A 27,090-nucleotide genomic window follows, 5' to 3' on the forward strand; every position below is an offset into this window, starting at 1 on the left:
AACTAGCTGTGTGACATGACCCTCAGTAAGTGTCTTAAGTTCTTTATGCTTCAGTTATCTCATCTATAAAATGGGGGTAGTGATACATATCTCTAGGGTTGCTGGAGGATAAAACAATCTAATTCATGTTTAAAACAATATCTGGCGCATTAGAAAGTATGCTACTGTTATTAGTATTGTTATTGTTAGAACGCAGAAGAACTTTTTCTTGTGAGTATGAAAGGTAGTGAGTTCTACTGTAACATTAATCTAGAGCTGAACTATGATCAAGGAAAGAATACTATCACTGTGGATGCAATAAATTTTAGTATCTGGAAATGTGCCTTGAACATAAAAGGAATCACGGGAGTAGGTACTCATTAAGTGTTAAATGAATAAAGAAATGAGTATCAAGAGTAAAGCAGTCCCCAGAGAGTACAACTTGAGAAGGCGGGCGGCAAGAGGCCCCTAAGTGAAGGTTCCCAGAAAGGCCTCTTTGTACCTTGAAGACCCAGAGGGCAGGTTGTTCTCCCCTTCTGGGCAACAGAGCTGCAAGGGCTGATACTGCAAGAAACCTCTGCTTGCTCACTGTTCAGTATCTCCGATGGAACCTCCACATTCTGTGGCTACTCTATTCTGAACAAGGCTGCAGCAGGTTGTGCCATAGTAGTGTACATGTCCCCATTTCCCTATTGGAGGAACACAGAGAGGGCGGCCTAACCCCACCCAAGACAGACCTTGCCCCAAGTTAAAATAGTAACAGGGGATTATTAGCTTTGAATTCCTGCTTGCCTGTGGAGTCCCAGGTCCTGAACCCCGCTTCCACTAGCTGTGTGAACTTGGGAAGGCACTTCACTTCTCTGAGGTTCAGCCTCCCCATCTGTGAAATGGGGATGAAAATCCCTGCCCTGCCCACTTGCAGTGCAGGTTATTGTGAGGGTCAAAGGAGATAACATATGGGAGTGTACTGTTACCTGAGATTGCTACAGAAATGTGGACAGGGATATTCCCTGGGATGGAGAGCTCCCGCAGGTCTTCCTAGACAGAGGCACCCTGGCAGTGAGCCAGTTGGCTGGAAGTAGGCGGTAGATGGTGCATAACTTGGCACTGCAGCCATGCACTGTGCCCCTCAGGTATAAGGGCAGTTGATTAAAATCCTTTCCTGTGAAATCAGTATTTTCCTCATTACAACAATCCTTCTCCTTGAAAACACCTAATGCTACCCCTCACAGTCCCACTAAGGCTTGATCCTGCCGAAAACCTATGCACTGGCGTATAAATATATATATTTAATTTCCCACATTCAGACAGGAGAAAAGAAAGCTGACCTCTCTCCAGGGTGCTGATCTAAACACAACTCAGGGCTCTAAGCATCACCCCACAGTGCTGTAAGTTTGGCCCAAAGAGGACCACTGAGAATGATGCCACTGTCATAGCCACTCTGTCCCTCTGGTAACAACATTAATTCCACAAGTATTACTAAGTTCTGCCTCTTGAGTGAACCACTGAGCAAGTGCATCCTTGTCTCCTGTTTAAGACCCTTCAGCAGCTTTCCACCACCAAGAACCAAGTCCAACTCCTTAAACATGGTTTACAAGTCCCTTCACTAGTTAAAGCTACCAAATTCATACACAACAATCCCCTAAGAGATAAGTCACACCCGCTTTACAGATGAGTAAACCCTAGTGCAGAAAGACAAAGGCAGTTGTCCAAGGTCACATAGTGAGGACGTTGGTATGAACTGAGTTCTTCCTGAAGGGCTAGGTATCTGACCCCAAGGTATAGACTCAAATTTACAACCGCCTTTTCTTGGACTAGTCTATATGATGCAATATGGGGATGGGGCATTTATTGTTCAGGTGACCCCTTCAGGGAGCTGCTTAGATAAATGTCCCTTGTTGGAAGCTGCCAATCTGAACTCTCTCACTCCCATAGCTGCAGCATCATTGATAAAATTGGCATAATGACCAAAATGTTCATTTGCATGTAATATGGTACACATTTGCATACCTAAGTTCAGGAGGCCCAGCCACCATGAGCATCAAATAAAAGTAAACTAATGAGGGCTTCCCTGGTGACACAGTGCTTAAGAATCCGTCTGCCAGTGCAGGGGACATGGGCTCGAGCCCTGGTGTGGGAGGAGCCCACATGCCGCGGAGCAACTAAGCCCGTGCGCCATAACTACTGAGCTTGCACTCTAGAGCCGGCGAGCCACAACTACTGAAACCTGTGCACATAGAGCCCGTGTTCTGCAACAAGAGAAGCCACCACAATGAGAAGCCTGTGCACCGCAAAGAAGAGTAGACCCCGCTCGGCACAATAGAGAAAGCCCACGCGCAGCAATGAAGACCCAACGCAGCCAAAAATAAATAAATAAATTAATTAAAATTTAAAAACCCAAAAAAGTAAACCAATGAACCACAACAACTTAGGGGGAAAAAAAAGCCAGCCCCCAAAACAATAAGCATAACATGCCCAATACCTAATGAACTTCTAAACTAATTTATTCAACTGATCATGACAGAAGCAGCTGTGGTCTCTAGGGTCTTTCCCCCGCCCCCCGTCATCCTCTTAGAAAGAATTAACTAACCCTTTCTGGTCCCCTTTCCCCTCAAAAAGGACACTACACTAAACATGTTTCTATACTGCAATAGCTGGTTTAAAAAAAAAAAGTTTCCCCCAAAGTTTAATATATAGATTCTCAGCTGCAGGAGCATGAGCTTTGGATAGAGACAGACCAGGATCAATCAATCATTTACTTACTAACTGTGTGACCTTGGACAAGTCATTAAACACCCTGAGCTGATGTTCTCTACTAGGCATACTTCCATATACTCCTTCCCTCCACACAGTGAATCATTTCCTGATTCATATACTAAAACCAAGCCCTGCTGATTTGGCCTCCTAAATATTTTTAGAATGTAGCCCTTCTTTCTCCATTCATATTACTACTCAATTCATCCTCCACACCGTCACAGTATGCCTCCTTTGCTTAAAACCAAAATTAAAGTTTTGCTTTATTATTTCAAAATTCTTGGCCATTAATTTGGGTGTTTATACTTGTGTCTTTATTTTTTGAAATTACCATAAGTAATCACCTAAACCCCAACCCTTCTATAGGACATAACTACTGTTAGCATCTTGGTATACTGCCTTCCAGTGTTTTTTCTTGTGCATTATATTTGGATTACATGGTTAGATCATTGATTCAATTCTGTAACATAATTTTTTCAACTAACATTATAACACAGTATATATAACATATCTGTCCTTATTGCTGCATAGCTTTCAATAAGCACCATTTTAAAATAATTATCATTTTTAATAACTTGTAGTTTCCCCATGAGTGGATTTATAATTTAGACTGGCCATAGTTTAGGTGGTCATTTAAGCTTTTTCCAATTTCTCAATATAATAAATAATAGCATCTGAGGGAAAGTTCATTCTATATATTGGATTATTTCCTTAGGACAGAGTGTCCCAGAAGTGGAATTACTGTGTCAAAATGTATGAACATTTTTATGGTTGAGATACACTCTGCTTAATTGTTGTCCAAAAGTGCTGTACCAATTTACACTGCTATCACCAATGAATGCCACTTTCATGGCAACCTCACCAGAATCATGTACTGTATTAGTATGTGTGGTGGTGGGCAGGATAGGGGGTGGGGATAGTTAACAGGGGAAAAGCAAATCCTCATTGCTGTTTTCATGTATACATGAAAATAATAGTCTCCCACGATTGTTACACTAAGTTTTGAGTCTACGGAGTTTTTTTTTTTTTTTTTTTTTTTTTTTTTTTTTTTTTGCTGTACGCGGGCCTCTCACTGCTGTGGCCTCTCCCGTTGCGGAGCACAGGCTCCGGACACACAGGCCCCGCGGCCATGGCTCGCGGGCCCAGCCGCTCCGTGGCATGTGGGATCCTCCGGGATCGGGGCACGAACCCGTGTCCCCTGCATCGGCAGGCGGACTCCCAACCACTGCGCCACCAGGGAGGCCCGAGTCTACGGAGTTTTTGATTGCCACAAAGAAGTTATTGTAGGTTCTTAGAGGAATAATATGCTGAAAATTTATTTACTCATTTATCAAAAAATCATTTATTGGGTACCTGTTTCTGCCAGACACTGTACAAAGTATCGAAGTGAACAAAGTATTTACAATCCCTGCCCCGGAGGAATTCACAGTCCACACAGTCCAGTGATGAAAACTAGAAACTATGCTTCATCCCTTTCATCTGGATAAGGGCGATGATAGGAACACGTGGGAACTCAGAGGCATGTCACTTACCAAAGGGACAGGACAGAAGGAAGAGGAGGCAGTCAGCAAGAGGAGTCATCAAGAAGTTCTGATCTTGTCCATAGGGATAAGTTGAAGTTGACCCACACATAGATGAGAGAAAACATTTAGAAAAGAAGAAATAGCATGAGCAAAGTTGTGGAAGCTGGACAGTGCTTCCACACTGAGTGAATAATAATATGGACTGCGGTTTCGCTGGAGTGTAGAGTCTAAGACTGGATGTTGCAAGAGATGATAGCAGAGAGCCTGGAAAAGGCCAGATCAGAAAGCCCTTGGGGACTGTTGAAGAGCTTGGACTTCATGGGAGCCATGACCCAGTCCTATGTCATATGCAGAAGAGTGCTCGGTAAGAAGAGACTCAGAAGTCCCTATAGGTGTTGAGCCTCTGAACTACAGAAGCCAAACCCCAATCACAACATCCCACTGTGTCAACTCTTTTTGTCTCATACGTTAGTCTTCTCTTGCCAAGCAGCGCAGAACTTCTGGGGTATTTTTCACAGCACCTAGCACATTGCTAGGCACATGGCAGGGGCTCCAATAATGCTCATGGATCAACTAACTGGAGGTACCTCCTGCAATAATACATATACTCAAGAAACCCTTACTGGGGGCTTCCCTGGTGGCGCAGTGGTTGAGGATCTGCCTGCCAATGCAGGGGACAGGGGTTCGAGCCCTGGTCTGGGAAGATCCCACGTGCCGCGGAGCAACTAGGCCCGTGAGCCACAACTGCTAAGCCTGCGCGTCTGGAGCCTGGGCTCCGCAGGAAGAGAGGCCGCGAGAGTGAGAGGCCCGCGCACCGCGATGAAGAGTGGCCCCCGCTCGCCGCGACTAGAGGAAGCCCTCGCACAGAAACGAAGACCCAACACAGCCAAAAATAAATAAATTAACTAATTAATTAAAAAAAAAAAAAAAAAGAAAGAAACCCTTACTGCCCTGGCATAGCGCCAGCCAACCTCAGCGGGAGCTCAGTCACTGCCTCTCTTGGCAGATGTCTCAGAAAGCTACCTCCCCCCTTCTTGCTCCTTCTGCCAAATAAAAAAATGTGCCTGGGTACAAGAAACTATAAAGTATGTGATAACTAAGCAGCACGTCGGGTGGCCGGCGGGGAGGCCTGAGGGACATAAATCTCCCCATAGTACATTCCGCAAGCCAAGGACTCCCTCAGCTCCACTGGCAGTTTAGGAGTGCCACCACGACCCCCCCATAAAAAGAAAATAGGTTTTTCCAATTGAGCATGATAAAAGTCTCCTGTGAGTAGTTGCTGACCTTCTCTGAAGTATTACAACTTTCTACATTAATAATATCTGCTTTAATGATGACAAGGATATTAACAGGATGATTATTTCAACAATTAATATAATAGCAAGTCATTCATGCCCTGCTAATAGTGGTATGAGCTGTGGGCAATGGGATCTGATGTGCTGCCTAAGATCCATCTGAGGAGGCAGTATTAAAATGATGTTTCTGTGTCATCTCCCCTCCCAGATTGTGAATTCCTGGATGGCAGGGACCACAATCTATTTAATATCGGCATTCCTCCTGCCTTTCAGGATAGACCCTGGGCCAGAGTGGCGCTCAGGGAGTACCTGCTGAAGTGAACTCCAGGAACCACTGTCCCCACCCCCTTCCTCATTCATGCTTTTTAAGAAACAAAGAAGCAGGCGGTACAGATAACAAAGCCAGGAGACTTGGGAGACAGAAAGCAGACATCTTTGCAGGAGCCCAATCCACCCCAGCCTTTAGCAAAGGCTATTTTGTAATATAAAAAATGATCATTATGATTCATTAATTGCTTGTTTTGTGGTAGGTGCATTGCTAAGTATTTTACTTCTCATTCTTACAACAAATCTTTGAGGTTAAGAATTATATCAAGGTCACAATGGCCCTGAGACTCTTAGGACAACGACTCTGGAGTCAGACTACCTGGGTTCAAATCCCAGCTCTGCCATGCACCAGCTGTATGATGCTGGGTAAATGCCTTAACTCCTCTGTGCCTTAGTTTTCTCAGTTGTAAAATGAGAATAATATTACAGTACCTTCCCCATAAGGTTGTGAAAATTCGGTGAGATAACATATCAGCAAGTGAAGCATTCAGGAGCTTTCTAAATGAAATTATTATTACTACTGGTCCCATTTAATAGATGGCGCCAAATATCACACTCTTAACATTGCATAAGGTTAAGAGAGATTGCTTCATCAATAAAGCAGGATCAGAACCAATTTCTGATTTGGTGATGGAGGCTGGAGCCAGAAGGGTTTTCAGTGCACAAAGCCACTGATGTCATAACCTTGATGAAAACTCTTCAGGATAGCCTTTGTTTTCCATCCCCCAGGAAGATAGAGTCACTGCCTCCTCTGGACCCCAATATTCTCTACAGACCTCTGTCACAGCAACATTTGCTGCACCTCTGTGATTTACACATCTGTCTTTCTCCATTAGACTCTGAACTCCTAGAAGGCAGAGACTCTTTTATTAATCTTTGCAATCCCAGCCTCCGGCACTGCCCTGGCAACAAGTAGACGCAACAGGTGAAAGAATCCAAGGTGGGCACTGTTTCAGTAAATGGTTTCCCATTGTTCCTGACATGGCAGCTCCTTAAAAGTGAACTGTATATTTGAAGTTCACGGGACGAACCCAAGTTCCTCATCCATCAGTAGGGCAGAAGGACAGGCAAAACAGTGATGAGAGAGACAACAAAGGAGGATCAGAGCGAGAAGCTGGGGACCAGTGGTGTCTTTGTTCAGTAGACTCCAAGGAGCAGAGGCTCAAAAGAGAGGTTGAATCTTCAGCCCAGAAACTGCTGGATCTAAGCTTTCTATGGTGGGGAAGATGTACAAGGTCCTCACCAAGCACAGAGCAACAAAGGTGAGAAACTGCCATCCTCGTTGGAAATCAACACAGCAAGGGAGACCCAGTCTACTCTCTCTGAATTATCTAGTGACCCTGAGATGTGCCCAACCACTGGGCCCTACCATGCTGGCTTAAAGGAAAGAACACTGGGCAAAGAGTTCGAAGACTGGAGTTCAGTCCTGGAAATGTACCAATTTTTCAATTAATAAATACTTGAGGATCTACTATACGTCACGATTGCACTAGGCACCTGTAATACAACAATGAACATATCGCTAATCTGCTGTCAGCCCCTGGAAAAGTCACTACCCCTTCTCTGAGCCTCAGTGTCCTCATAACGACACGTGGAAGATAACCTCTATGTCATAGGATTGTTTTGTGTATCAGATGTGTTTTGCAAAGTTTACGGTACAACTTTGCAAAGGTAAAGGTTGTATTTTTTACTAGAGCTAAACTATAAGGCTTAATAAAAGCAAGGACAGCCCCCACCAAATAAATGCCAAGGACAACTCCCTCTGCCAGGTCTGGATAGAAACCAACGGCACATTCCTAACCACTGAATTCCATGTAAGATGGTGATGGAAGAGCAGAAATCTGACACGTTCTCTTCAAATTCCTCTCAGGATCTTTCCCACAGTTACTGGTATCAGTGTTCATCACTGGGAACTGCACTATGGGCCTCTTGGATGAGCCCCCTGGATGCAACTGAAACTTCTTAAAACAAGAACAGACTTAAAACTTTGTGGGTTAGAGGCACCTTTCCAGACACTGAGATAAAATTATCTGACCCCTGGTCTTTCAACTGTTTGGAAACATTTGGTGGCTATTAAGCCCGTTGTTTCCTCATTTTCCTGCTTACTGGCATAAACACAACAAAACAGAAAGCTTGATGCTCTAACAATGCTCTCTGATTAGTGGTTTGCAGAATCCCCTGTAATTTTATGATTTGCCGGCTAGAAGAACAATGGAGTGCAAATAGTGGTGTGGCCCAAGGGGGAGTCAGGCACCCTGAACTTTAGACTTTGTTCTACTGTGGACTGGCTCTGTAAACTTGATTACAGACCTTAATTGCCTCGTCCAAAAAATGAAGGAACTTCACCATATCAGTGTTGCATGAACTCTTCCATGAAAAACCAGTGTTCCTCAAGATGTTAATGAGAGTTTCTCAGAAAAGGGGCTCCAAGATCAAATAAAAACAGCAAATTTGGCATACTCCATCCCTTCCTCCCCACCCTCCCCAGTCACATGCACACTAAGGCTCTAAGAAGTCAACAATAAAGAAATGTACTTTGCATTATTCAGTCTGACTTTTTCTAGATTATTAACATCTCTTCTGGGGAAGACACATAGATCTCTCGGGTGCCTGGTCAGCTCTAACCCGCTGTGATTTGTATCAGAAGTACTTAACCAGTGCCTGGAGCACCCCTGTTTCCCACTAACCTAGTTCTCTTAACCCAGTGAGGCACTTAAATGATACTCTGGCTTACAGAAATTCATTACATGTAGTTCACTTTACTGTAGTGAGAGTACTAATATTCTTTATGACATCTTTACTGGAGTATAATTGTTCTACAATGGTGTATTAGTTTCTGCTTTATAACAAAGTGAATCAGCCATACATATACATATATCCCTATATCTCCTCCCTCTTGCGTCTCCCTCCTACCTGCCCTATCCCACCCCTCTAGGTGGTCACAAAGCACCGAGCTGATCTCCCTGTGCTATGTGGCTGCTTCCTACTAGCTATCTATTTTACATTTGGTAGTGTATATATGTTCATGCCACTCTCTCACTTTGTCCCAGCTTACCCTTACCCTTCCCCGTGTCCTCATGTCCATTCTCTACATCTGTGTCTTTATTCCTGTCCTGCCCCTAGCCTCTTCAAAAACATTTTTTTTAGATTCCATATATATGTTAGCATACGGTATTTGTTTTTCTCTTTCTGACTTACTTCAGTCTGTATGACTGTTTCTAGGTCCATCCACCTCACTACATATAACTCAATTTCGTTTCTTTTTATGGCTGTGTAATATTCCATCGTATATATATGCCACATCGTCTTTATCCATTCATCTGTCGATGGACACTTAGGTTGCGTCCATGTCTTGGCTATTGTAAATAGAGCTGCAACGAACGTTGTGGTACATGACTCTGAATTATGGTTTTCTCAGGGTATATGCCCAGTAGTAGGATTGCTGGGTCATATGGTAGCTCTATTTTTAGTTTTTTTAGTTTTTTTTTTTTTTAATTTTATGTATTTTGTGCTGCGCTGGGTTTTCGTTGTTGCACATGGACTTTCCTCTAGTAGCGGTGAGCGGGGGGCTACTCTTCATTGCGGCGCGTGGGCTTCTCATTGCGGTGGCTTCTCTTGTTGCGGAGCACGGGCTCTAGGCGCACGGGCTTCAGTAGTTGCCGCACAAGGGCTCAGTAGTTGTGGCACACGGGCTTAGTTGCTCCATGGCATGTAGGAGCTTCCCAGACCAGGGATCGAACCCGTGTCCCCTGCATTGGCAGGCAGATTCTTAACCACTGCGCCACCAGGGAAGTCCTTATTTTTAGTTTTTTAAGGAACCTCCATACTGTTCTCCATAGTGGCTGTATCAATTTACATTTCCACCAACAGTGCAAGAGGGTTCCCTTTTCTCCACACCCTCTCCAGCATTTATTGTTTGTAGATTTTTTGATGATGGCCATTCTGACCAGTGTGAGGTGATTCCTCATTGTAGTTTTGATTTGCATTTCTCTAATGATTAGTGCTGTTGAGCATTCTTTCATGTGTTTGTTGGCAGTCTGTATGTCTTCTTTGGAGAAATGTCTATTTAGGCCTTCTGCCCATTTTTGGATTGGGTTGCTTGTTTTTTTGATATTGAGCTGCATGAGCTGCTTGTAAATTTTGGTGGTTAATCCTTCATCAGTTGCTTCGTTTGCAAATATTTTCTCCCATTCTGAGGGTGAGAGTACTAATTCTTAAAGATTCAGAATACAAGACACTTAAAACACTAAGATGGGAAACCTGCAGTTACTAAGCTCCTAATACTTGTTCCATACTGTGCTCACATTTGTCCATACATTATATTATTTAATGCTTAGACAACCGTAAGAGATAGTTATCCTTTATTACAGAGAAGAAAACTGAGGCTTGAAGAGGCTAAGTAACTTGCCCAAGGTCATTCAGCTAGAATATGATGAGCACTAGATTTCAAACCTAGGACTACCTGTCTCCCAATTCTTAGTTCTGTTTGGGGCTCTGCCACCATAATTACCAGAAGATCGATCACTAACCTTCTTCCCTAACCTTCCCTGGTCTCAACTGTCAAGTGGGAATAGTAATCCTTGTACTGCTGCCCTCAAAGAGTTGCCTTAAGACTCAAAAGCAATAATAGATATGAAAGGGCTCTGTAATATATAAAGATATGAATATAAGGGGTACTTGAAATATTGTGAACAAATGTTGATATTTCCTTTCATGATTTTTAAAGGTATCTGAGGTTCTTGTAGGCTTCCCATGAAGTCAACTGTCCTTAACCCAGTCACCCCACCTCTCCGCCCCGCTCCAAAATAGTGTTCCTTAGAATTTTCCAGTTAGGATTTTGGATAAACAGAAAACACGTCAACTTCTCAGTATTGAGTACTCTTTAGGCTAACTGTCAGAGTCACACTAAGCAGCCAATCTGCTTAAGGAGTCAGAAGTAAAAACAGCAGTGAGGGTGGGAGTGTTGGGAGGCCTGTAGATATAGGAGACTCCTTAAATAGTGGAACATGCCTGGGAAATAGGTCCAAAGGGTCATTTGGGACAGCAGATCATAGAAGCCTTTGTATAAAATCTATCCAGAAGATCAACAAGTATGTTATGTATGGGAGTAGGAGGGGGCAGGGTTGGCCAGCTTCAATTTGTTCTGGGATGGACAACACCTTGGCAGGGCCCTGACCATAGAAACAGTAGTAGATGAGTAGGGCTCTCAACTCATTCTCTAGTCCAGCCTGGGATCACACTCTCATGATCCACACTGCTGTGGCCATCTGCTCCCTTCAGCTTCTGACAGAGTAAGGCCAAAAACAATAGCAAAGCATTCTTGGAACCAGGCCCTGGTCAGGGACAGATAAATAAATAGCAAAGTCCCTGCTCATAGAGAGGAAGGCACTGCACCAACATAGTTTGAGCCTAACCAGAGGTCCTCTTGTAAAACAAAGCCTCTGGCTCATGGGGTATAGTCAGGAATTGTGTGAACTGAATGAATCAAAGGAGCATTCTTCTATGACTTAAGAGCACCTGTGGTGTCAGGAGCCCTGGATTCCAGTCCTCATTCTGGCATGAATAATTCAGTGAATCTGGGCAAATTACTTAACTTCTGTGGACCTCAGTTTACCAACATGTAAAGCAGGCTCTGGCTACCCCACAAGTTGCTATTTGTAGCCAGTGACATAATAGTTGAGACATCTACTCTGTAAATGGCATGAGATGAAATAGTGGGAGCTGACAGAGCATTGGGACACATGGTCTTAAAAGTTCAGAGCCCAGTCTGGGGAAGACTTGAAATAAGCTCCTTTTCTTTCTCCCCAGGCAATTTAAGTCTGCTTTTCTCACACTGAAGTCATTCTTTGCATTTCTATTGAAGGGAGAGGGAAATGTGCCACTCAAGTATGGAACAGAAAGGCTGCCATCTTTCTACTTTTCAAAGTTTGTTCAGATTCACTGTACTGCAAAAGAGAGCAAAAGATTTGGATTTCTAATCCTAGCTTTTGTTAATCAAAAGCTGTAAAACCATAAACAAGCCTCAACCTCTTTCAGCCTTAGTTTCCTCATCTGTAAATTGGTGGAAGATTTCCTAAGTCATAAGATTATAGTTAAGATTCAATTAATTAATGATGAAAGAGTGTTTTGTAACCCACAAAATGCCACACAAACATCAGTCATTACAGAGCTGTCTTCCCATCAGCTCATGAGCTACACAGGACAGTGGTTATCACTAAATTGACAGGTGAGATAATCAAAGCCCGGAGAAAATACTGATGGTAACACACAGCTCAACTCTGACTTCCTCCAACAAAGGTAATTATTCCTTTTGTTATAGGAGTTATTTATTAGTTTGTTAGCCTCATTAAACTAAAAGATCTCTGGGGGGACAAAGCTACATATATTTTATGCATTTTTGTACCTCAATGCCCAGCACTGGCACACCAGAAAGATGCTAAAGAAATAATGGCAGTAGAAACACATCTAGAACACCCAGGACTCCTAATTCCAGGTATAGAGTTCTTATAACAGAAGTGGCCCAATCCTCATAGACTGACTCATCATAACTTATCTCTTCCTCAATTCCTCCACCCTAGCAAGACTTTCCATTACTAGAGAGAGTCTCTAAGCCTTTGTAAGTGCTGACCCCTTAGCCTTGAACACTCCTCATATGCTTCTTTGCTGAGCTAATTCCTATTCACCCCTCAGACTTGGAGGCCTTTCTAATCTCCCCTAATACTGGGTCCGGTATTCCCTCTCCACTGCTCCCCCCATGTCTGTTTTTTCATAGAATCCTAGCACACAGCATGTGTCAAAAGTATCTGTTGATGGCTGAATGACTGAAACAGTGGATCTAGAAATCCAAAGGAGATTCTTGGCCTGGAAGTCAGGAGGGCTGACTGTTTCTAATTCTAGCTCCACCACTGCTGTGCTCAGTGATCTCGGGCAAGCCCCAGTTCTTCCTGGACCATCCATAAATGAGCTATCACCTATGAATGAACTCAAAAGCACCGACAATATACGAGACTTAGACTCATGCTAAGTCCTAAGGGTGAGGAACTTCTGAGGCCAGCTGTGTGCTCCAGAGTATGGGAGGCCCAATATCCTCACCCCACGAGCAGCACCAGGTACACTGAACTATGCTGTCAGCAGCCTCCCAGCCTGTTGGTTTACTTAATTTCTCCTGATGAAGTGCCAAGGATAAATCGTAGGTGAGCAGCAGAACACTTTAATGAGACCAGAGCCTAATGAATCTTTTCCTTCCCGTGTCAATTAGAATTTCAAAGCTAGGATCCCCAAGGACCAATTTATTGGGAACAGAGAGAAGCCTTTTGTTCATGAGCTGCTGCCTGAGCTACTTTCCCTGGTCCTGTATGTCTGCTATGTAACAATCTTGCTTACTCAGATATGCCACCTGGTGAGACAGACAATACTTCTGGGGTCTGAACTTGAGGAAGGAGAGGAGGGGTCGAGGGTGTTTCTGGAGGTGAGTGGGGAGGTGGTAAGAGAATCAGAGCAGCCCTGACTTGAATGCCACCTCCCAAGGATACTGGTCTTCACAGAGCTAATAGCAGCAGATCAACTTGCCATTCACCCAACTAAGTATCAGGTATTTGCCTATAAGGTATTTTGAATCCTCCCAACAACCCCCAAAGTAGGTATCAAGAGCACTATTTTTTTTTTTCGGCCACACGGCGAGGCTTGCAGGATGGGCTCTCAGTTCCCTGGCCAGGGACTGAACCCAGGCTGCGGCAGTGAAAGCCTGGAATCCTAACCACTAGGCCACCAGGGAACTCCCTCAACAGCACTATTTTACAGACAGAGAAACTGTGGCTCTGAGAGATAAAGTAAGAATTTTAAGGAACTAAGGAACTAGTTGAGGAACTAGCTGAAGAACACAACCAGTAGTTGGTAGACAGGGATTTGAACTCACAATCTGAACTTGCAATTCCAGAGACTGGGCTCCTTCTATGAAACCATAGCATCCTTGCCCCAGGGCTGGCAGGGCCAGCGGCTGATGTCCTGAATGGCAGAGATGGCCTGTGGGCAGCCGTGGCCACGTTGGACACTTGCCACCAACACGCTGTCTTTCACCCAGGCACAAGCAAGAGTGCCTGTGTATTGCTGGTCCTTCCATTCAATGATGTTGGCAATCTCACCCCGAGAACATAATCCAAGTAGAGTCACCACTGACATTACCCCCCGACTCCTACCCCAGAAATCCTTTGATTTATGACGAGTTGCCAATCCTTGATCTAATAGCTCCCAGGTACCTAGTTCTCTTGCCTCCCATACTGTCCTCTCCAAGTCACACAGGGCCAGCCCAGCTGCCACTGCAATGTCATCAACAGAAGCAAATTCCAAGGTGAGAAGGTAAGCAAGTCAGGTTTCCAAATGGTTATGAAATGGAATTTTAGGACTCTGGTGGGAAAAACACTTAAGAGTGAGGTCAAGAGGTTTGTCCAAATTTACAGAACTAGAAAATAGCAAGAACCGGAACACAGGCATATATTGAATCCTAACCTGGCATTTATCTACCAAGAGCAGGAATAATAAATACAGAAAAAATGAGATCAGTGGTTTACATTTTTTTTAACTTTTAATGTTGAGATAATTATAGATTCACATGCAGTAATAAATACTTTTTTAGGGGGGAGGGGGGTGCTGTGCCTCATGGCTTGCGGGATCTTAGTTCCCCAACCAGTGATTGAACCCAGGTCCTCGGCAGTGAAAGCTCGGAGTCCTAACTGCTGGATCGCCAAGGAATTTCCCAATAAATACTTTTTAAAAGCACTTAGCACAGTGTCTGGCACATAGAAACCCACCCAAGAAGAGCTGGCTATTAGATAATTAGGAAAAAGGGAGAGGGCATTCAGGATAGGCTTTTGAGGAAGAATTACTAAGTTTCTCTTTACAGAATTCTGAGGTATACCCATATAACACTTTAAATAATCTTTCCAATGATCCCATCAAGCAGGTATTAACATCCCCATTTTACAGATGAGAAAACTGCTCTCAGAAGTCAACGAACTTATCCAAGATTACTTTGTCCCAGTACATGCCAAAGCTGGGATTCAAATCCAGATATATCCAATTCCAAACGCTATGTATGCTCTTTCTACATTTGCTTCTCTCAAGATAATACGGGCTGGCTTAAAAGACAAGCCTGGATGTAGACTGGAGGTTAAGAGCAGGCTGCCGGTTAAGTAGGGGGGATAGCATGAACTAGGATGCGAAATTTAGCAACATACTGTCTTTGCAAAAGAGTGGTAGTTCGAAGACATTGGCCAGAATAAAACAGCAAACTCACATGACAAAGACAAAATAAAAAGCTAAGGGGCAGATGGCAGAGGGTCACTGAATGCTAGCTGCTCTTGCCAACTATGTGGATCACAACTTGACTCCCCTTTGCTGGACACTAAAGAAAGAGAGGTAGCATGCCAAAACTGAAGAGCCATAGACTGGGAGGCAAAGGAAATCAAGTTCTACCACTAACTAGTTAAGTGGCCTTGGGCAAGTCACTCGTCCTTTCTGGGTTTCTAATACCAGAGGATCAAACTAAAAGATGTCCAGGGACCTCTCTAACTTTGACCTTCCAGGAATCACTCTATTACCAGGTCATGTGTACAAATGTGAGTCTAAGAAATGCTAATGCTGTGATTAAGCAAAGAAGCCTGAAATAAAACAGAGTAATGGTATGACAGGAACCTTGGGTACAGGGATAGAGAAAGAGAGCTAAGTGAGGGAGAGGAGAAATAAAGGAATTAAATGGGATCCAGGTTAATCTTGGATAAAAGCCAGAAGACAGCAGGCAGGCAAGGAAAGGGAGGCTGAACCAGGAGAGTTACCAATCCTGGCCTTCCTACTAACTTGCTATGTGGCCCTGGATATTAGCCTCATTTTTCCATTGGCCAAATGCAGGGTCCTATATGTTCTGGCCTCAGCTGTCCCCTCTCCAACCTTATCCCTGCTTCTTTCTCTTTGGTGCTGTCACAACCACACTGTCTGCCTCCTAGTTTCTCTACAAACATGCTCTTTTCTTGGGGCCTAGCCTGCATATCTTTCACACATATGAAATAATCTAATAATTAATGATTTACTCATTTTCTGTCTCCCCCACTGAAACAAGTCCCATGAAGGCAGTCTTTGTTTTGTTAACTACCGTATCTCAGCTACAAGAATAGTATCAAGCATTTGTTGAATGGACCCCTAAGGTCCCTTCCAATTCTGGCATGCTATGATTAACTTATGGGCTTATGGAACTGGTGAAAATCTCAGAAGTTCAAAGTTCAAGCCTGGGTGAACTTAGGTTAAACCTGTCCTTTTGGCTCCAATTTTTGATATTTGCTTTGCCTCAGAGGGTCTTCAAAAATCATCTCCAAATTTAACAATCACATCCTAACACACAACTACACACATGCACAAATAGACAAATATATACCACTTAATTCAAGAATTATTATCGTATGCTAGATGTGAAACACAGTATTGCCTTAACCTGGAAAATGAGGCCTTATGCAGTTCAGCCCCAACTTACTTTGATAACTTTAACCCTAACCACACTCCATTCCTGAAATCCTATGCTCTGGCTACAATGGACTGTTTACTCTTCTCTGAGACACACATGTGAGCTTCTGTGCCTTTGCCCTCATTGGTCTCTTTGCTTGGAAGCTACAGACTCCCCTTCTCAACTGCCAAACACTTCATCTTTCACGACTGTCAAATGTCTCATCTTTGAAGTCCAACTCAAATATCACCTCTTTTGTGAAGCCTTCCTTGATCTCTCAGGCAGTTAGTGTCCACCCCTCCTCCAAGTTCCCAAAGCACTCCACATGCTTCCATTATAGTGATCATCACTGCCACCTACTTACTTTATCTACCTCTTCTCCTTGATCAATTATGGGCTCCAAAGGCCTTGACCATGTGTTTGCCTTCTCCTTATTCCTAAGGACCTACCTCTGTGCCTGGCACAAATGTTTATCATATTGGATGTTAACATGGCACCACAACTAATAACACTTCTTAACCTTCACTGGCACACTCGATCAGATAGTTCTTCCAACCAAAAGTTGGTTTCCTTCATGCTTCTACCCACTAATATGAACTCCTATGTGACTGGAGAAGAAACTGGAAAGAAAGAGGAGAAATAGTATTTGCAGAGCCTTGAATGTCATGCTAAGGACACTGGATTTTATTCTAGAGGTTTTATGAGCAAGAAAGTGATAGGAATAAGATCTGTATCTTAAAACCTATGGAGAGAAAAAGGGGGTTATATTTCAGGGTCAAAGACTGGAGATGGGGAGACAGGTTAGTTGACAATGAAAAAGTCTCAGTGAAAACGGATTAAGATCTGGCCTTGGATGGTAGCATTGGGGATAAGATGATGGGCAAAACATTTCAGAGACAAAACCACATAATGAAAGCAGTTGCCTACTTTACCTGAGTGAAACTCTGCTCAAAACAAACTTCCTCCAGGTGGAACTTTGTGACCTCTTTGCATCCAAGATGGCCCTGAGGGTAACCAGAGCAGAGAAAAAGCCTCCATGACTAGGTGAAGGGGAAGAAGCAAGCCTAGGATTAGCAAAGGCCAAGCTCCAAGCCAGAGAGTAGGGCTGTAGGAGACAGCTCAAGGTCCTGCTAATAGCTGCTACCTGCAGAAGTTTCTGCAAACAAGTCGGGTCTGTTCCCTGAGCAGAAAGATGCCCTCCTGACTTGGAGAGCTCTAGCCAGCTTTAATACCAGAGACTCTGATGATTTTCAGTGGTGCTGTGTTAAGGAAAATTATCCAAAAACTGGAAGTAAAGGAAAAAGATAACTGTGTGAACTTTTAAAGTCATGTTAGGACATTTTTTTTTAGTATATATCTGAGAGTCATCTGATACTCTTGGAGAATGGAATTTTGTTTGACTTACTGTTCACAAACAGTTAGGGCCCAAATATTTTAAAACTCTGCAAAGTTAGAGGTTAACATATAGCAAACTGAGAAGTAGAAAAGATAACATGAAATGTTACATTTTCATTAGGACATTAATCAATTTTGGATCTAATTTAGCAATCTCATTTCAGCAACCCTTTTTCCACTAAGAACATAAATCCAGTTTCTCAGCTATTCTCTTTCTGCTAGTTCCCACACTGAGTTAAACAAAACTTGACACATGCTCACCACATGGATGAGAATTATGCCCTGACATAGTACACACATCCATAGGCCTGCCTACCTACCTCACACGAACCAGATGCCAGGAGGCAAAAGAAGCCTGACATCCAGGCACAGGATTTTAGTGAAGTGAAACAGGTGGTCACTTATGAAATGACATAAAGCTCAGTGTATCAGAAAGGGCACAAAGCTGAGAGTCAGACCTGCCACTAATTCATTGTGTGACCTTGGGCCTATTACTCACTGCCCCTTGCTGGGCCTCAATTTCACAATTATAAAACGGGTAAGTTGATCTAGGTCAGTGTTGTTTTATAAACTGTGTTCCTGGCAACTCTGCAGGTTTAAGGCAGATGCCTCAGAGCCTGTCTTTGATGAGGGTAAGGGGGAGGCTGGACTGGTGGATTCTGGGCCCACCACTGCCACTTCTAACAGAGCAGCTCTGTTTGAGATGTTGAATTATATGTTTAAATAAAGGGCTCCTCCATAAACTTTATAACCGTTAGTTAAGATCTCTTCCCACTCTGACATCCTAAAATTCCATCATTTTATGACAAATGATCCTGGGGACAATACAGAGCCAAAAATACCTCCTCTGACCCTATACTTAAAAACATATCATTAGAAGAGGGTCTCATTAAGAAGGCCCTAGCAGTTGAGTAGGAAGGGGTGAAGAAGGGGACAAGTGGGCAGAGGAGGGCTCAGAAAAGGGCAGAGACTAAAGGCCTGCCTGCCCCTTTCGCAAATGAAGATTGAGTGGAACCGAAGGCCAGGGACAGAACCCTTTCAGGGAGGGCTTAGATTCACTGGCCTTATCAAGACTAAGGAGTTGAAGGCCAGGGACAGAACCCTTTCAGGGAGGGCTTAGATTCACTGGCCTTATCAAGACTAAGGAGTTGAACTCTAGCCCCTGACTCTGCCACATAAAGGCAGATGCCTTCAGTTTCCTTAGACTAAAATCTCTACAAGTAAGGTGCTTTGTAAACTGAAAAATGATTACAGATTTGAAGACCTATTAGAGCAATCTTACTCTTAAATCTTTTATATTATTCTCCTCTCCTGCCAGGTCCCTGAAGGAGGCTCATCACACTTGAGTGTATAGACCCTCTCTCTTCCTTCCTTACATTTCAGAGTTGGGCATACAAGAGGCTTATTGCTTGGAATATTCCCCTCATTCAACTTTGAAAATGACAAGTACACTTCTTACTAGGGAGTCCACGTTCCATGTTGAAGATGGAAACCTGGCCTCTCGCTTAGTGATTGGACCTCTGGGCCACACACATGGATCCTAGAGAAGTTGGTTTGAGGCAGGGCAGAGCAGAAGAAACTCATGGGAAAATGCACTGAAGGCATGGAGATATTCCCGTTATACTAAAGCCACTGCATACCCCTTCCTGGGCACTCTTGAACACTCTACCCTCCTGGAAGGGCAGAGGCCAGAGGCAGTATGATACTCAGGAAGGAGCTTATTATACACTAAATGCATGGGGTCTATGGAAGGAGGAGGACCTGAGTTCAAAACCCAGCTCTTTCACAGACTAAGTATATGAACTCTGGCAAATTCATTTACTTCACTGAGCCTCAGCTTTTTCCTCTGGAGCTATTAATAACTTAATGAGTTATAAAGATTAACGAAGATAATTTTAACTTAAAACACCTATGACAATACCTGGCACATAGTAGGCACTTGATAAATGTGACTTCCATCAACAGGGAAAGGGCAAATAGCAAAAGATGACTGAACGTGATTCACATGACAGGTAGGGAGGACTAGGGGACGAACCCCAGCGAGTAGATCAGAGCCATGAGAGGCTCAGAATGGGAATGGGCTGATTTGGAGAGTCTGTTGTGCTATTCTAAGAGCATCTGGATCCTGTACCAGCCAAAGCAAATCAAACAGGAGTGCTTATGAAGAGCTTGTTTCTAAAACAAGTACGGGCTGTGTTATTGACACACGCCACAGGGGAATTGAGAAGACTGTTGGCAGAGATGTTAAGAAAGCTGACAAGCTTTCAGTTCCAATCTTTGCTACTACCTACGTATGGGTACAGCTGACCTTGGTTCCAGAGGAGAAAACCCTGGACTGAGACACAAGAGACCTAGGTGATGGTCTGAGAGTGACTCTGAGCAGGCGACATCATCTCTCAGGCCTCAGTTTTTTCTTTCTCCTCCAAATAATAACAATTCTTTACATGCCTACTCTATTATCACTATCCTCATTTTCTATGGCTCAGAGAAATTAAGCTAATACAGGCAGGCATCTGAATTCCAGGTCTGCTGTTAAAGCCAGTAGTCTTTCCACTCTATTGCATCATCTCTCAGTGTTAACTGACGGGGTGAAACCAGGTGGACCAAGGCATTTGAGGACTTGAAAACTGTATGATTCTTAGCAGCCTGAAATTGTGGTTTCAAGAGCATTCTAAATATATACTGTAGTGCTAACCTGCTAGTTAAGAAGCCTTCTCCTATAAATGAAATCCTCAACACCAAGAGCAAAAGCGGAGTACAAGCCAACTTGAGAGCCAGAAGAGAGCGGACAATGAAATTTTAGGAAGCCCTGAAGAGGCCCTTGGAGAATACATTGCCTAATTCATTTTACAGATGGGGATATGGAGGCTGCAAAAAGAGAAACAGCTTTACTGGGAACACCCAGAACGTGGGTGACAGAGCACAAACTGGGTTCTACGCCTCATGGACTCTCTCATACTCGTTATCTACCCAGTCTCCAACATTCCAGGCCATTCTGATTTTCTCACTGATATTTTTTTTCCAAATGCTGAGTGACAGGCAGGTCACTGCCCCTGCAGCCGACTCCCAAACACTTCTCGTTGTAGGTAATGGCTCTTCCTTTCTGTCTCTGCTGCAGCGTTAAGCAGGACTGAATCTGAGTCTTCTCTTTTGGCCCCCTCCTCTTTTTTTCCTTTGAATGACAGACAAAGTGCCTTTGGAGGCACAGAACTGGAAGAGACATACCAGCAATTACAGATCAACTTTCTACTTCATTCCCTCTTTTTGGAGCTGAGGAAACTGAGGGCCAGAGATATTAAATGCTTTCCCAAAGTTGAGTTAGTAGAACAGGCTTAAGAGCCTGGGTCACAATACTCACCTTCTACTACAGTCTGACACTGAACACAGGGTATCAGAATTTATTTAAACCACTAGTGGCTGAACACCAATCCAGGCCAGGCATTTTTTCCATCATCTCCTATTAGCATCACAATAACTGTATAGGCATTATTGTCCCATTTTGCAGAGGAGGAAACTACAGCTCGGAGAGGTTAGTCACAAAGGAAATGAATGTCACAGCAAGGATTCAAATCTTTGGTTTTAAAGCTTCCTCTCTTTCCCCAGCAGCATACAGCCTGAGGTTTTTAAGAATATACACAATGGTGGGAAAGATGGAGTTAATTAATCTTCCTAAAGGCCAGTTATCCATAATCCTCCTAAAGACCAGTTATCCTGTAGATAACTTTGTCTATTGCCCTATGCACTTAAGTACACTAACTCTTGATATATTACGCTAACTGAGGAGATGGGGAGGGAGACGAAGGTAAGGGAGACCAGTAGAGACTCCTGATCCAAAATGACAGATACCTCAAAAGAAGCAATTTCTGCTTTTGTGTTAACGTGACCTTTTGTAGGATAGTTCTGGGGCTTTTTTCTGCATCTGCCCCATTAGGTCGTAAGTCCCCTTTATTCATGTCCTACTCATCTCATGATTCGGGTATCACACTTGCTGATGGACCTTGGTTTCCTGATTTATGGTTTCCCAGCTTGGGTTTTTGATCTCTTGGCCTTATTCTTAGGCTCAGATCCCTACCTCTCTACCACAGTCAACGGCCTTAAAACTGCCCTCTAGGAGCTGTCAGTCACTCTTCTGTCAGGCTTGCTGCTCCAGTGGGACACAAACGTGCCTCATGAATACAGGCAAAAGTCTTCAACAAAATATTAGTAAACCAAAACCAACACCATACAAAAAGGATTATACACTATAACCAAGTGGGATTTATTCTAGGAATGAGGTTGGTTTAAAATCCAAAAATCAATAACATAGTGCCACGTTAGTAGAATAAAGAATAAAAACCACACAAACAAAATCCAACATCCATCCATAATAAAACCTCTGAGTAAACTAGAAATAGAAGAGAACTTACTTGGCCTGATAAAAGAAGTCTACCAAAAAACCCTACAGCTAACATCATACTTAATGGTGAAAGACTGAATACTTTCTCCTTAAAATTGGGAACAAGAGGGCTTCCCTGGTGGTGCAGTGGTTGAGAGTCCGCCTGGCAATACAGGGGACCCGGGTTCGTGCCCCGGTCCGGGAAGATCCCACATGCCGCAGAGCGGCTGGGGCCGTGAGCCATGGCCGCTGAGCCTGCGCGTCCGGAGCCTGTGCTCTGCAACGGGAGAGGCCACAACAGTGAGAGGCCCGCGTACCGCAAAAAAAAAAAAAAAAAATTGGGAACAAGGTAAGCATGTCTGCTTTCACCAATTCTGTTCAACATTGTACCGGAGGTCTTAGCCGGTACAGTCACGCAGAGCGATTTTATGGACGTTAAGATTATGTCATTCCTCTACTCAAAACTCTCCAGTGGCTTCCTATTTCACTCAGAATAAAGCCCTACACGATCTGAGTCCCTGTCTACCCTTGTGACTTCTTCTCCATAATCCACTCTCCCTATTGTTCACTTCATCTCTAGCTACACTGACCTCCTTTTGTTCCTCAAGACACTAAGCATGCTCCTGTTTTAGGGCTTCTGAACTTGCTGAACTCTATGCCTGGAATGTTATTCCCCAAGATATACACATAGCTCATACTACTTCAGCTCGTACATATTTCTGAACAGATTTTATTTTCTCACAGAGGCCTTCTTTCATCACACAGTCCCTCCCTATTCCCTTACCTTGCTTTATTTTTATTCCTATGTATTCATTTGTTTATCCTCCACTAGAATTTGGATACAAGAGAGAAAACTACATTTCAAACACTTAAAACTGTGCCTGGCATATGGTGGACACTCAATAAATACACACTGAATGAATGGACGTCTTTAAAAAGATATTCATGTACAGGAGAATGAATAAAGGCGGGGTTGGGAGGGTGGGAACCACTGTCTCAAGAGTCTGAGAAGGACCAGGGTTTTAGGTCATGGAGAAAGAGCCAGTGTAGAATAGAAAAAAACTTGGTTCTCTCAAGCCAGATTCTTCTAAGTTCTAAGCTTAGGTCTTTCAGTCACTGCCTGTGTATCCCTCTCTAAGTCTCTGGAACTTATAAAATGAGAATATCACCATCTACCTCCCAAGCTGTTATGAAAACGAAATCAATTTATGTATTCAATATAGCACCTGATAATATAGTAGATACTACAAATAATTAAACATTCTCTGATACCTCTGTCCCTCAAGAAGAACCTAGAACTACCTTAAAAATTACCTAGCTCCACCTTATTGAAATGCATAGATGTCTACAGTGCTGTTGCCCCTTAAGTTTGACCTTCATACCCATTTTAACTTCTCTTTCTTATCATTCTTCTCTTACCTCTCCCTTACTGTTAGCTTTCAGCTCTCACCTCTAGCTGCTGCTAATATAGCAGCTCCTCCTCCCCTTTTTATACGCCGCTCTTAATCTTATGGAGGTTTAGAAACCAGATTGCTAAGCTTGTTACAACAAAACATAAAAATAGGAATAAATTAGTGCTGTGCAAGGTCTTAAGGATGACAATGCTTTGCTACCTTCTTGTTTTTCAGTTGGACTCTGGAAAATTGAGGATGTTAGATAAATAAGATACTATATGGGTATCAGTATATTATACAGTACTTTACATAGAATCATTCATATTTTAAAATAGTCAATAGTGGAACTTCTTCACAGGGCAGTTGTCACAAAAACAATAAAAGCCAAGCTTGATGCCCAGGCCATGTAAAGGCCAGAAGCTATAGAACATTAGATTAACCAAGACAGAAAGAGAGGACAGCAAGAGTCTGGAGATTCAGAATAGGAGGGAAGGTTGGCCAGTGTGGATTCCAGGAGCATCAGGTTGGAGGACAGATGCCTCTGTGCACCCTCAGGCAGGCAGAGGGAAGAACAGAATGCCCCTTGCTACAGAGTAAGAAGAGAGTGACCTATGTCACTGGTCAAGAGCGAGAGAAATGGTGGGAAAACTGGAATGCCCACAGCCTCTGCTAAGATATGAGGCTGCAGTACAAGTGCCTTTTTACTAGCAGTTGGAGGGTGGGGGTTGGGGGAAGGCAGGGAACCTAGGGCCAGAAGAGGAATAGCCCTCCTGTTCTAACATGCTGGGGACGGACTCTTGAAACCAACTATAATATCTGTACTGGCAGTGGCCTTGGAGCCAGGTTGTGTGAGCACATTTAAACCTGCACTCTGCAGCCCACATGCTGCAAATCATGGCTGCCAATGCTGCCTGGTTTTGTTTTGTTTTGTTTTTTTGCGGTACGCGGGCCTCTCACTGTTGTGGCCTCTCCCATTGCGGCAGGCTCAGCAGCCATGGCTCATGGGCCCAGCCGCTCCGCGGCATGTGGGATCTTCCCGGACTGGGGCACAAACCCATGTCCCCTGCATCGGCAGGCGGACTCTCAACCACTGAGCTACCAGGGAAGCCCTGCTGCCTGGTTTTGTCCCTGTGCCCTGGAAAGACTGAACTTGTGGAAAGACTGAACTTCGGGTAGGGCCTGCAGAAGGAGAGGAGGAGAAGGGTCTGGGAGAAAATTTACAGTGTAAATTTCCAAGGCAAAACCTTCCCTTCTACCTTTGGGGAGTGGGGTGGCAAATAGGTCAGGGACTGAGATGCCAAGGATACTTATAACACTTTCTTCTCACCTTCTCTCATTTCAGTCATGCTGTTTTACAGTTCACAAAACTTTCCAACTTGCATCTCCCATTTGATTGTCTACAATATCCTGTATGGTTGGTGCACACAAAATAGACATATGCGTGCAGTGAGGCACTCCAATTTACAAATAGGGAAATAGAGATTATCCAAGGGCAAATACTGAACGAGAAGATAAAAACCCAGGTTTTCCAACTGCAACTCAGCTCTCCAGGTCCCCATCTGTGCTGGCCCAAGTGCTTATGGAATCCCACGTGTTACAGATGTTTTCTTCTCCTTCCAGTCATATTTAGCCTTGGCCTCCGCCTGCTTGAAGGTTCTTCCTTTCCCCCTCACTAAAAATGCCATTGCTCAGAGAGGACCCCCCCAACTCTTGCCTGCCCTGCTGGGCCCTTCAAATAACTAGACCTCCTTCCTGAATCCCTAAGGAGGTCTGTTTTCTTGAACTTTATAAGAAAAATCATGATTCCAGGGAGATGAGCATTCCAAGGAAAGCCTGCCAAGGCAGAGAGAACAATGGTATTCACAGTTAGACTGACCTGGGTTCTAATATCAGCTTTACGGATTCCCAGGTGTAAACCTGGGCAAGTTACTTCAGTTTTCTGAGTCTCAATTCCCTCATCTATAAGATGGGGTTTTGTCTAGTTTAAATGGGATCCATAACGCTACTGGTTCTTAATATGTTGATTTCCCCTCCTGTTTCACCATCTGCAGTCTTCCTTCTAAGATCCCCTGGACTTCCCTCTTCACACAGCCCCACACTAACCACTCCGTCCTCACCTCCACTGATGATCACATTCTGCAGGACTGATAAAACCACAGGATTTTCTGAAGCTGACTCTGGGCTTGGTAGGTCACAATCAAGACTGAAATCAGGAAAAGTCTCTAAGGGCTATGAAGTCACGTTAAGAGAGCTTAAGGGAGAAGGGGTTTAGCTGTCAGGTCCAGAATACCCGCCAGCAGAAAAGCAGCTGGCAGAAGCCAGAAGGAATTGAGCATGCTTTGCTTTATTCATGGCAAACAATCCCAGCCTGTCTCATGGCAGCTCCAGGAAAGCAAGTTCAATTCTCCTCCCAGTACAAAAGGCTGCCTATGACAGTCTCTTAGGCATGGAGTAGGAGAGGAATTATCTGCAAGTTACCTGTACTAAGGGTAAAAATAAGCCCCAAACTAGTTACCTTGTATCTTGGCCCAAGTTTGCCCAGAGTTTGCCTAGGCACCCTCACTCACCAGTACCAAGGCTGAGCTCAGCCAGCAATTTCCTCTTTTGCGTTACAGAGTCAGTACCAACTGTCTCAGGGAAGAGGGCTCACCTATAACAGAGAGAAATCAGTCAGGGTCTTGCTCAGAACAGGCATGAATTTAGGTCAATGAAGGCATGCAAAGTTCCTGCCCTTACATGTCTTGCATCCTAGCAAAAGATAGGGTAATAATTAAATATATAGTTTCAGGTTGTGGTATAAAGAAAAATAAGCAGAGTCAGGAAAGAAAGAATGACAAGGAGTGAGAATGAGGTCTATTTTAGATCAATCAGTCAAGGAAGACTTCTCCAAAAAGCAATTGCTAGACAGAGACCTGAATAAAATAAGGGGGTAAGACCTGCAAAGATCAGAGGGAAGAGTGTTTCAGAGAGGGGAAATAAGTGCAAAAGCCCTGAGGTAACAATAGGCAAGAGTAAGCTTGTTATGCTAAAGAACAAGAAGTCAACATAGAATATAGGAATGGGAAGAATGAGGTTCCTCCAGGCTTCAGTAACCTGGAACCCAGCTGGGACAAACTTCCAAGCACTCTTGAGATTGATTTCAGGTTTCTCTGCTCACCTCCTCCTCTGCTGCGTAAGGGACAGAGAAACTCCTATATATTACTTGGAATGTGGGGTAGAGAGAAAACAGAGAAACTCCTATGTATTACTTGGAATGTGGGGCAGAAATGACTGGGGTAAGGAGAATAGTTGCATATGCCAGGCACTGTTGTAAACCCTTTATTTGTATTAACTCATTTAATCTTTACAAACTCTTGTAAGGTTGGTGTGTTATTACATTTCCCCATTTTACTAATGGGGAAACAGACAGAGAAGTTAAGTAAATTTGCCCCAAGTCACACAGCTAATAGATGGTAGACCTGGGACTTTAACCCTGGAAGTCCAACCTCCAGGGCTTGCCTTCTTAACCACACACTATACCACTTCTCAAAAACAGAAGAAAAAACCCAGGACACGCATT

At 43.7% G+C, this 27,090-nt stretch overlaps 1 protein-coding gene across 7 annotated transcripts in view; it reads right to left on the reverse strand.

Annotated features, from left to right (window-relative positions):
• RALY (RALY heterogeneous nuclear ribonucleoprotein) overlaps nt 1-27,090 on the reverse strand; it is an 81,745-nt gene that overhangs the window by 18,038 nt on the left and 36,617 nt on the right. For 3 of the 7 annotated variants that reach the window (XM_060079025.1, XM_060079027.1, XM_060079031.1), the window contains one exon: nt 26,099-26,181. The exons of 3 other annotated variants lie outside the window; for them this stretch is intronic. The gene's annotated coding sequence lies outside the window, so the exon portion shown is untranslated. Of the gene's footprint in view, nt 1-17,299; nt 17,369-26,098; nt 26,182-27,090 lie in introns of those variants that run through there. One more of the 7 variants, XM_060079029.1, reaches the window with a different exon arrangement.

This window comes from Mesoplodon densirostris, chromosome 16 (assembly GCF_025265405.1).
Source record: "Mesoplodon densirostris isolate mMesDen1 chromosome 16, mMesDen1 primary haplotype, whole genome shotgun sequence".
NCBI classification, from domain to species: Eukaryota; Metazoa; Chordata; class Mammalia; order Artiodactyla; family Ziphiidae; genus Mesoplodon; species Mesoplodon densirostris.